Genomic DNA, 8,282 nt, shown 5'->3' on the forward strand with positions numbered 1-8,282 from the left:
GGCTCTGCCGGGCGTCTGCCGTTCCTCCCAGCCCTGCCCCGCGACCCCACCGCCCACCCCCAGCTCAGGGAGTCTGCCCTCCGACGCCCTTCCCACAGCTCTGGGCTCAGTGGACGCGCTCTCCTCTGTGCGCGGCGCCCAGGCGCCCCGCACAGAGAAACGGGCAGGGTGGTGCGGGGGCGGAGGGCGGTCTTCCCACAAAGGGGGTGAGGGGTCCGGGGGATTAGGAAGGACAGCTCGCACCTGTCCTATTGGCAGGTCATCCTCAATAGCCCCTCCCTCCAGCTTCAACCACTCTTTCTCCAAAATCTCCCCCTTCAGTTGATTTTTCTAGGCTCGCTACACAGAAAAAAGACAGATCAGTTTTTTATATAAAAATTCTTTAATGGATAATCAACAAGGTCCAACTGCATAGTACGGGGAACTACATTCAGCATCCTATGATAAACCACAATGAAAAAGAAAGAAGAATGTGGGTGTGTGTGTAACTGAACCATTTTGCTGTAGAGCAGAAATTAAGAAAATACTGTACATGGAAGCAACAGATGAATGGATAAAGAAGTTTGGTGTATATATATATGTATAATGGAATATTACTCAGCCATGAAAAGGAAGGCATTTGAGCCAGTTCTAATGAGGTGGATGAACCTAGAGCCTATTATACAGAGTAAAGTAAGTCAGGGAGAAAAACAAATGATGTATATTAATGCACATATATGGAATCTAGAAAGATGGTGCTGATGAACCTATTTGCAAGGCAGAAATATCCACGGGGGTGGCACAGAGTTGGACATGACTGAGTGACTGACACTTAGTGGAGACACAGACATAGGGAACAGACTTGGACACAGTGGGGGAAGGAGAGGGTGCGACGAATTGAGAGCGTAGCATGGGAACATATATTAATACACTTCCAAATGCAAAATTAGAAAGCCAGTGGAAATTTGCTCTGTGATGCAGGGAGCTCAAACCCTGTGCTCTGTGACAACCTCGAGGGGTGGGATGGGGTGGGAGGTGGGAGGGAGGCTCCAGAGGGAGGGGACGTATGTGTCCCTGTGGTTAATCCATGTTGATGTATGGTAGAAACCAACGCAATATTGTAAAGCAACTAGACTCCGATTAGAAATAAATAAAAATTTTAAAAGACCACATTGTAAATCAACTATCCGTCAATAAAAGGGAGTCTGGTTTCTAGTCTCGGCTCCTGGTCAGTTTTGAGAAGAGTAGGTGAAAAGTTGTAATTTACATTTTTTAAAATCTCACTCTCCCTACCGATTTTATTGTGGAGCAGAGACTATAGAGAGACAGCACAGGAAGAAAGGAAGCCAGTTAGGAGCAACTCAACAATAGAAGCACAAGAGGTGTTTGGATGGTCAGGCCTCGGTGGTGGCAGCTGGGACTAGGTGGGGAAGTGAATAGATTATCTTTTTAATTGAGAGGGGTTGCCTTGATAGGATGTGGTGATAGACTAAGGCTGACAACTACTCTTTCCCTTGTTTAATCCTCTCTTACCAACACCATCCTACTCTTCATCACTAGCGTCCTCATCTCCATTAGCAGCAGCAGCACCCTGAGCAGAGCCATCACCAGCAAGAACACATGCTCCCCTTGATTTTACCATACCATTCTGCTCTAGGACCCCTTCAACCACCATCTGAGTAGGACTGATATCTCCCATAACCATCCCCTTAGTTATCCCAGGTGGCACAGTGGTAAAGAATCTGCCTGCCAATGAAGGAGATGCATGAGACGTGGGTTCGATCCCTCGGTCGGGAGCATCCCCTGGAGAAGGAAGTGGCAATCCGCTCCAGTATTCTTGCTTGGAAAATTCCATGGACAGAGGAGCCTGGTGGGCTACAGTCCATGGGGTCGCAGAGTTGGTCATGACTGAGCTTGAACACACGCAGTTAACCGTCCCCACTAAAGAGTTTGCCTTCCACTCTATCATGTTACTATCGTTATCTTCAATTACACCATGATCCAAACAGTCCTCAACTGTTCCATCGACATGTGGGAGCTTAACTGAAGGTACAATTCAATGAGATGGGTCCCAGGACCCCCTAATAACGTCTTTAGGGTTTAATCTCTTCTCTCTCCATTCCTCTCCATCTCTCAGTTGTTGGTCCTCTCCTGGCTTTGTTCTTACTCAGATTCTCATTGGTTGGAACCCCAGGAGGTACTTTTTTCATCACTTAGCGATCCCAACAAAAAGAACAAATGTCTTTCTCAGTGGTGCAAGTCAGATTTCCAGGATTCCCTTCTCTGACCCAATCTCTAGGAATGACAGGAGTAGAAGGCACTGCCTGGCCAAGCCTGGATCAATCACCCGCCTGCTCCTGAAACCAAGGGAGCGTGAATCGGTCCCATCATCATCATTTGAGTTAAGAGACGTCCTGGCTTCCAGATGTAGCAAATAAAAACAGAGGCCTCAGTGGCATCTGAGGCCTTCCCAGGGGCGCCGGAGGTAAAGAATCCACCTACCAATGCAGGAGACTAAAGAGATGCAGGTTTGATCCCTGAGTCAGGAAGATGCCCTGGAGGAGGAAATGACAACCCACACTGTAGTATTCTTGCCTGGAGAATCCTATAGACAGAGGAGCCTGGCGGGTTGCAGTCCATGGGGCCACAAAGAGTCAGACACGACTGAGTGTGCACACACACGCACACACACACACACACACACACACACAGAGTTACATTTGAATTTCAGATGAATAATAAAATTTTAGTATAAATATCCTCCATGCAGTATGTGGGAGACACTTATATTTTAAAACTGTTGTTGGACTTCCCTGGGGGTCCAGTGGTAAAGAATCCACCTGCTGATGCAGGGGACACAGGTTCGATCCCTGGTCCAGGAAGATCCCACATGCCGTGGGGCAGCTAAGCCTGACAACCACGACTGCTGAAGCCTGCATGATGCCCTGGACGCTGTGCTTCACAAGAGAAGGCACCGCCGTGAGAAGCCCATGCCCCGCTAGAGGGTACCGCATCTACCACAATTAGAGAAGGCCCGTGCACAGCAACCAAGATGCAGCGAAGCCACTAATTAATTATTTAAGAAAGAAAATAAAACTGTTGTTGCTGTTTAATCTGAAGTTCAAACTTTACTGAGTATCCTGTCTTTTCTCTGGCAAATGTAGCTGACTCCCCAGGGGACAGTGAAAATCACTCAGTCGTGTCCAACTCTTTGCGACCCCATGGACTACACAGTCCATGGAATTCTCCAAGCCAGAATACTGGAGTGTCCCCAAAGGACAACCAAGGCACTATGACCTCAGCCAGGAGAAGGGGCGGTGGCAGGGTGGATGAGACCCCCTCCACCCGGTACAGGCACTTTCCTTCACTGGGTCCCATGTCCCTCGTCTCCATAAGGAGAACTTCTTCCACGCCTCATTGCAAAGGCAACCTTGTAGGCTTTGATCATTCTATTTTTTCCTGAGGATTTTGATAGAATCTACCTGAATCATGCTCAGTCACTGTAAAATGAACAGAAAGTAATGTTTTTCAATGACGCTGGGGCCGGGGGAGGGGGAGGTGCACATCAAACCCGGGATGCTCTGACTACTCAGCCGGTCAACTGAAGACGCAGGATAAAATCGGAAGGCTTCCAAGGCAGAAACCAAACAAAGCGCCACCTCTAGGAGTAAAGCCACATGCTGAACCCCAAGCTGGTAGAGAAGGGCTTTGCACAGGGGTTCAGGAGGCTGGTCTTGAGTCTTAAATCAGCATCTGTGTGAGCCCTGAGAAGCTGCCTCTCTGAGCTTCAGTTTTGTTTTTTTCTTTCCCAGCTGCAAAAAGTGGGTAATCGTACCCACCAGTTCCAGCAGGGCACTATAAGGGTATCACACTATAAGGTGTGAAAATACTCTGTGACCAGGTTTCCAGTTAAGAATCTGCCTGCCAACTCAGGGGACACAGGTTCAATGCCTGGTCTGGGAAGATCTCACCTGCCTTGGGGCAACTAACACAACTACTAGAGCCCGTGCTCCCTAGAGGCCATGCTCCTCAATGAGAGAAGCCACAGCAATGAAAAGCATGCACACCGCAGCTAGAGGGTAGCCCCCGCCACCGCAACTAGAGAAAGCCCACGAAGCAACGAAAACCCAGTGTGGCCAGAAGTGAATGAGCGAGAGAAAGAAAGTCTGTTTAAAAAAAAAAAAAAAGTACTTGTGACTTAGGCAGAGTCATACCAATATTATTACTAGAAGATGTGAGAGACACTTTGAGAAGCGGGGAGGAGTGCATTTCAGAGATGCAAGGAACAAATATTTGAAAGAAAGAGAAGGGCAGAAGGGAAGGAGGGAGAAGTCAGGATGCTGGAAAGAAGGGTTTCCTTTCATTATGAAGCGTCGAGTGTCATGGGAAAGCCGATATTTTTTAAATCAGTAAGCTCTGGATTTGTGCGCGTGTGTAGCCCTGAGGCCCTGCCAGCCTCGCCAGCCTCACACACCTGGACCTCGAACACATGAAGTTCGTTGCTGCCTCTGAGGCTTTGCACATGCTGTTCCCTTTAACTGAAATACTCTTATCCCCAATTTTTTAAAAATATCTCAACTTAAAAATTACCTCTTTGGAAGTGAAAGTGTTAGTCGCTCAGCTGTGTCCAACTCTTTGCCACCCCATGGATTGTAGCCCGCCAGGCTTCTCTGTCCATGGAAATCCCCAGGCAAGAGTACTGGAGTGCACTGCCGTTCCCTTCTCCAGGGGATCTTCCCGACCCAGGGACTGAACCCAAGTCTCCTGCATTGCAGGCAGATTCTTTACCATCTGAGCCACGGGGGAAAACTCCTCTTTGGAAAGGGCTTACCTAATCCCCAACTTCGGTTAAAAGCTCTCGGGATATGATGATTTATGATGATTCAGGTAGAGTTAATGCCCATCATAGCTCCTTAGGCTCCCAACCACTTAGTGCATTTCTGCAGCATCCACTACACACACCTGTGTCTTTCCATGTATGGACTCCTCTCCCCAGGTGAGAAGGCTCCCAGAACACCAAGCGTGAAATAAGTTGGAGGATAAACATTCTCAGCTATCTCCCTCCTTCAGGGAGGGAAAAGCTCTGAGGCCTGTTCTACTCCATCCCCCAGAGTTTCCCAGTGGGAGTGAACCCCAGCCGCCCACAGCAGCGAACTCTTCAACTGATAGCCTTCCTTCTTCATTTTAATTTCCTACTCTTGTACCACTGTGTCCTAGGATCACCCGCCCCAGTAAAATCGCTAGTCTTAAATCCTTATCTCAGAGTCTACTTCCAAAGAAACCCACACTAAAACACAGGATATCTTGGCAACCACACTGTCCCCATAGTAATTAATGGTTTTTGAGCAATGAAGTTGTTTTCTACCGTCTGCTCCTTTGGACATTCAGGCAGGATGGTACATACTAGAGGATGGTTCATCCAACAGCAATCTCCCCCTTCACTTTTGAAGGTACCTTCTAGCCAGTGGTGGCCACGTGACAGACATAATCCTAACCAATGACTTAGAAGCAGAGTCTGTTGGGAAACAAACAAACAAAAAAAGACCAGGCCCTGGGAGAAGAAGGCTTTTGATCCACTGGGGATAAAGACATAATGTCTGGAATCACAACAGCCATCTTGCAACCATGAGGCTAAACCTCCTGCTGCTAAGTCACTTCAGTCATGTCAGACTCTCTGCAACCCCATAGATGGCAGCCCACCAGGCTCCCCCATCCCTGGAATTCTCCAGGCAAGAACACCGGAGTGGGTTGCCATTTCCTTCTCCAACACGTGAAGGTGAAAAGTGAAAGTGAAGTTGCTCAGTCGTGTCCAACTCTTAGCAACCCCATGGACTGCAGCCCACCAGGTTCCTCCGTCCATGGGATTTTCCAGGCGAGAGTACTGGAGTGGAGTGCCATCGTCTTCTCAGAAACCTCCTAGTGAGTGGCAAAAACAAAAGATACAGAGTCTGAGGCTCTGATAGCATCACTGAACAGCTGCCCCATCCTTGAATTGCCTACCTCAGGAATTCTTTTTAGAAGATAAAACTAAGCCCCCATTTGTTTAAGCCACCCTCTCAGGATTGTCTGTGTTTGCAGATGAATTCCTTGTGAACCTCTGCAGACACAGACTGTGTTGGTCCTATCCCAAGTACATCACTGGCTTTTAGGTCCTATCCCAAGTACATCACTGGCTTTTAGGTTAGTGCATGATACACAGTAGATGTGTAATAAAGATTTGTGGATTCAATAAATGAAAAGTCTTCCCAAAAGTCTCTTCTTGCAAGCACAGAGCTTATTTTGTGTGGCAAACTCATAAGGAACCAACTCAAAGTTATAGACATATAGCCAAGATATTGGTACGGTTATTAAGATCACCACACTAGAAGGAAATGGCCTCTGTCTATTAAGTCTCATGAGGTCATGATGTTGTTAGGAGTCATTTGACGCCATGGACCTGACCTGTGCATAACCGTTTAAGTGTAAAGCCTCCATCTGTCCACTAGAAACTTCTGGAGGGGCTCACTGCCACTCTTCAAATCCTATATGATGTAATTAACTTTGAATGAAAAGGGATCGGTAATGCACTGGTCTAACTTTCCCATCACATGTCTGCCAAGAGATGAAGGCTAAGCAGCCCTTTTTTCGTTTCAGGGAATCTCTTCCCAAATTGGAATAAAAATCCCTCAGCCAGAGAGAAACCACTTCTGGGAGCAACATGGTAGGGAAAGAGCTAGGACCATGAGCCAGTGCACCTGGATTCCAGCACCACCACGAGCCTGCTGAGAGATCTGGACTAGTTGCTTGCCCTCTCTGAGCCTCAGTTTCCTCATCTGTAAAAGGGGCTAGCACAAGCGCTATTCTGGGAATCTATTCCTGCAACAGCTTATATGCTGCATTGCTACAGTGTGGAAGGCATCACCGTGCACCCAGGCATGTTTTGCGCTTGCTCAGTCATGTCTGACTCTTCGCAACCCCATGGACTGTAGCCTACCAGGCTCCTCTGTCCATGAGACTTCCCAGGCAAGAATACTAGAGTGGGTTAACATTTCCTTCTCCAGGGGACCTTCCTGACCCGGGGACCGAACCCACATCCCTTGCATCTTCTGCACTGGCAAGTGGATTATTTACCATTGTGCTACCTGGGAAGCCTACGTATATAAGCAACCTTCTCCAGTATTCTTGCTGGGAAATCCCATGGACAGAGAAGCCTGACAGGTTATAATCCATGGGGCTGCAAAGAGTTAGGCATGACTTAGCAACTAAACCACAAGTAGATATACAAATTTGTAAAAGCCTAGGCCGGACTCGCCCAGGCTTGAACAAAAGGAATTTTCCAGGCAATAATACATTTTAGGCATTCTAAGGCTGAACTGCAGGACACCTGGCTTTACTTTCCACCCTGTTCCCCAGACCAACACCTACACATGTGACGTGGGGAGAAGAAACTGGGTAACTGATGTCCACAGGCACACCAGGCCACTTGCCCCTGCAGTTCCTCATCGCTGAGACAGAAATAGTAGGTTAGCTAGAAGCTTCAACAGTTCAACTGATGGGACTTCCCTAGCAGCCCAGGACTTTGCCATCCAATGCAGGGGGCGCACGTCCCGATTCCCTGGTCCAGAAGCTAAGATTCCCACGTGCCTCATGGCCAAAAAAAAACCTCAAACCATAAAACAGAAGCAATATTGTAACAAATTCAATAAAGACTTGACTGAAGATCCTGTGTGACTCAACTAAGACCCAGTGCAACCTAATAAACAACTATTTCCAAAAAGAAAGGAAGCAGGAGACGTCCCTGGTGGTAACTCAGCTGGTAAAGAATCCACCTATTCAATAAAGACAATGATCCACACACAAAAAAAAATCTTAAAAAAAATAATAATAATAAAGTGAGCACATTCAGAGACTTCCCTGGTGGTCCATCGGCTAAGACTCCACATTCCCAATACAGGGTTACATCCCTGTTCAGACGACTAGACCTTACATGCTGTGACGAAGACCGAAGATCCCATGTGACTCAACTAAGACCAGTGCAACCTAATAAATAAATATTTCAAAAAAAAAAAAAAAAAGTAAGCAGGGGACTTCCCTGGTGGTAGCTCAGCTGGTAAAGAATCCACTTGCAATGCAGGAGACCCCAGTTCGATTCCTGGGCCAGGAAGAGCCACTGGAGAAGGGATAGGCTACCCACTCCAGTATTCTTGGGCTTCCCTTGTGGCTCAGCTGGTAAAGAATCTGCCTGCAATGCGGGAGATCTGGGTTCAATCCCTGGGTTGGGAAGATCCCCTGGAGAAGGGAAAGGCTACCCATTGCAGTGTTCT

Source organism: Ovis canadensis, chromosome 24, assembly GCF_042477335.2.
Source record: "Ovis canadensis isolate MfBH-ARS-UI-01 breed Bighorn chromosome 24, ARS-UI_OviCan_v2, whole genome shotgun sequence".
NCBI lineage: Eukaryota > Metazoa > Chordata > Mammalia > Artiodactyla > Bovidae > Ovis > Ovis canadensis.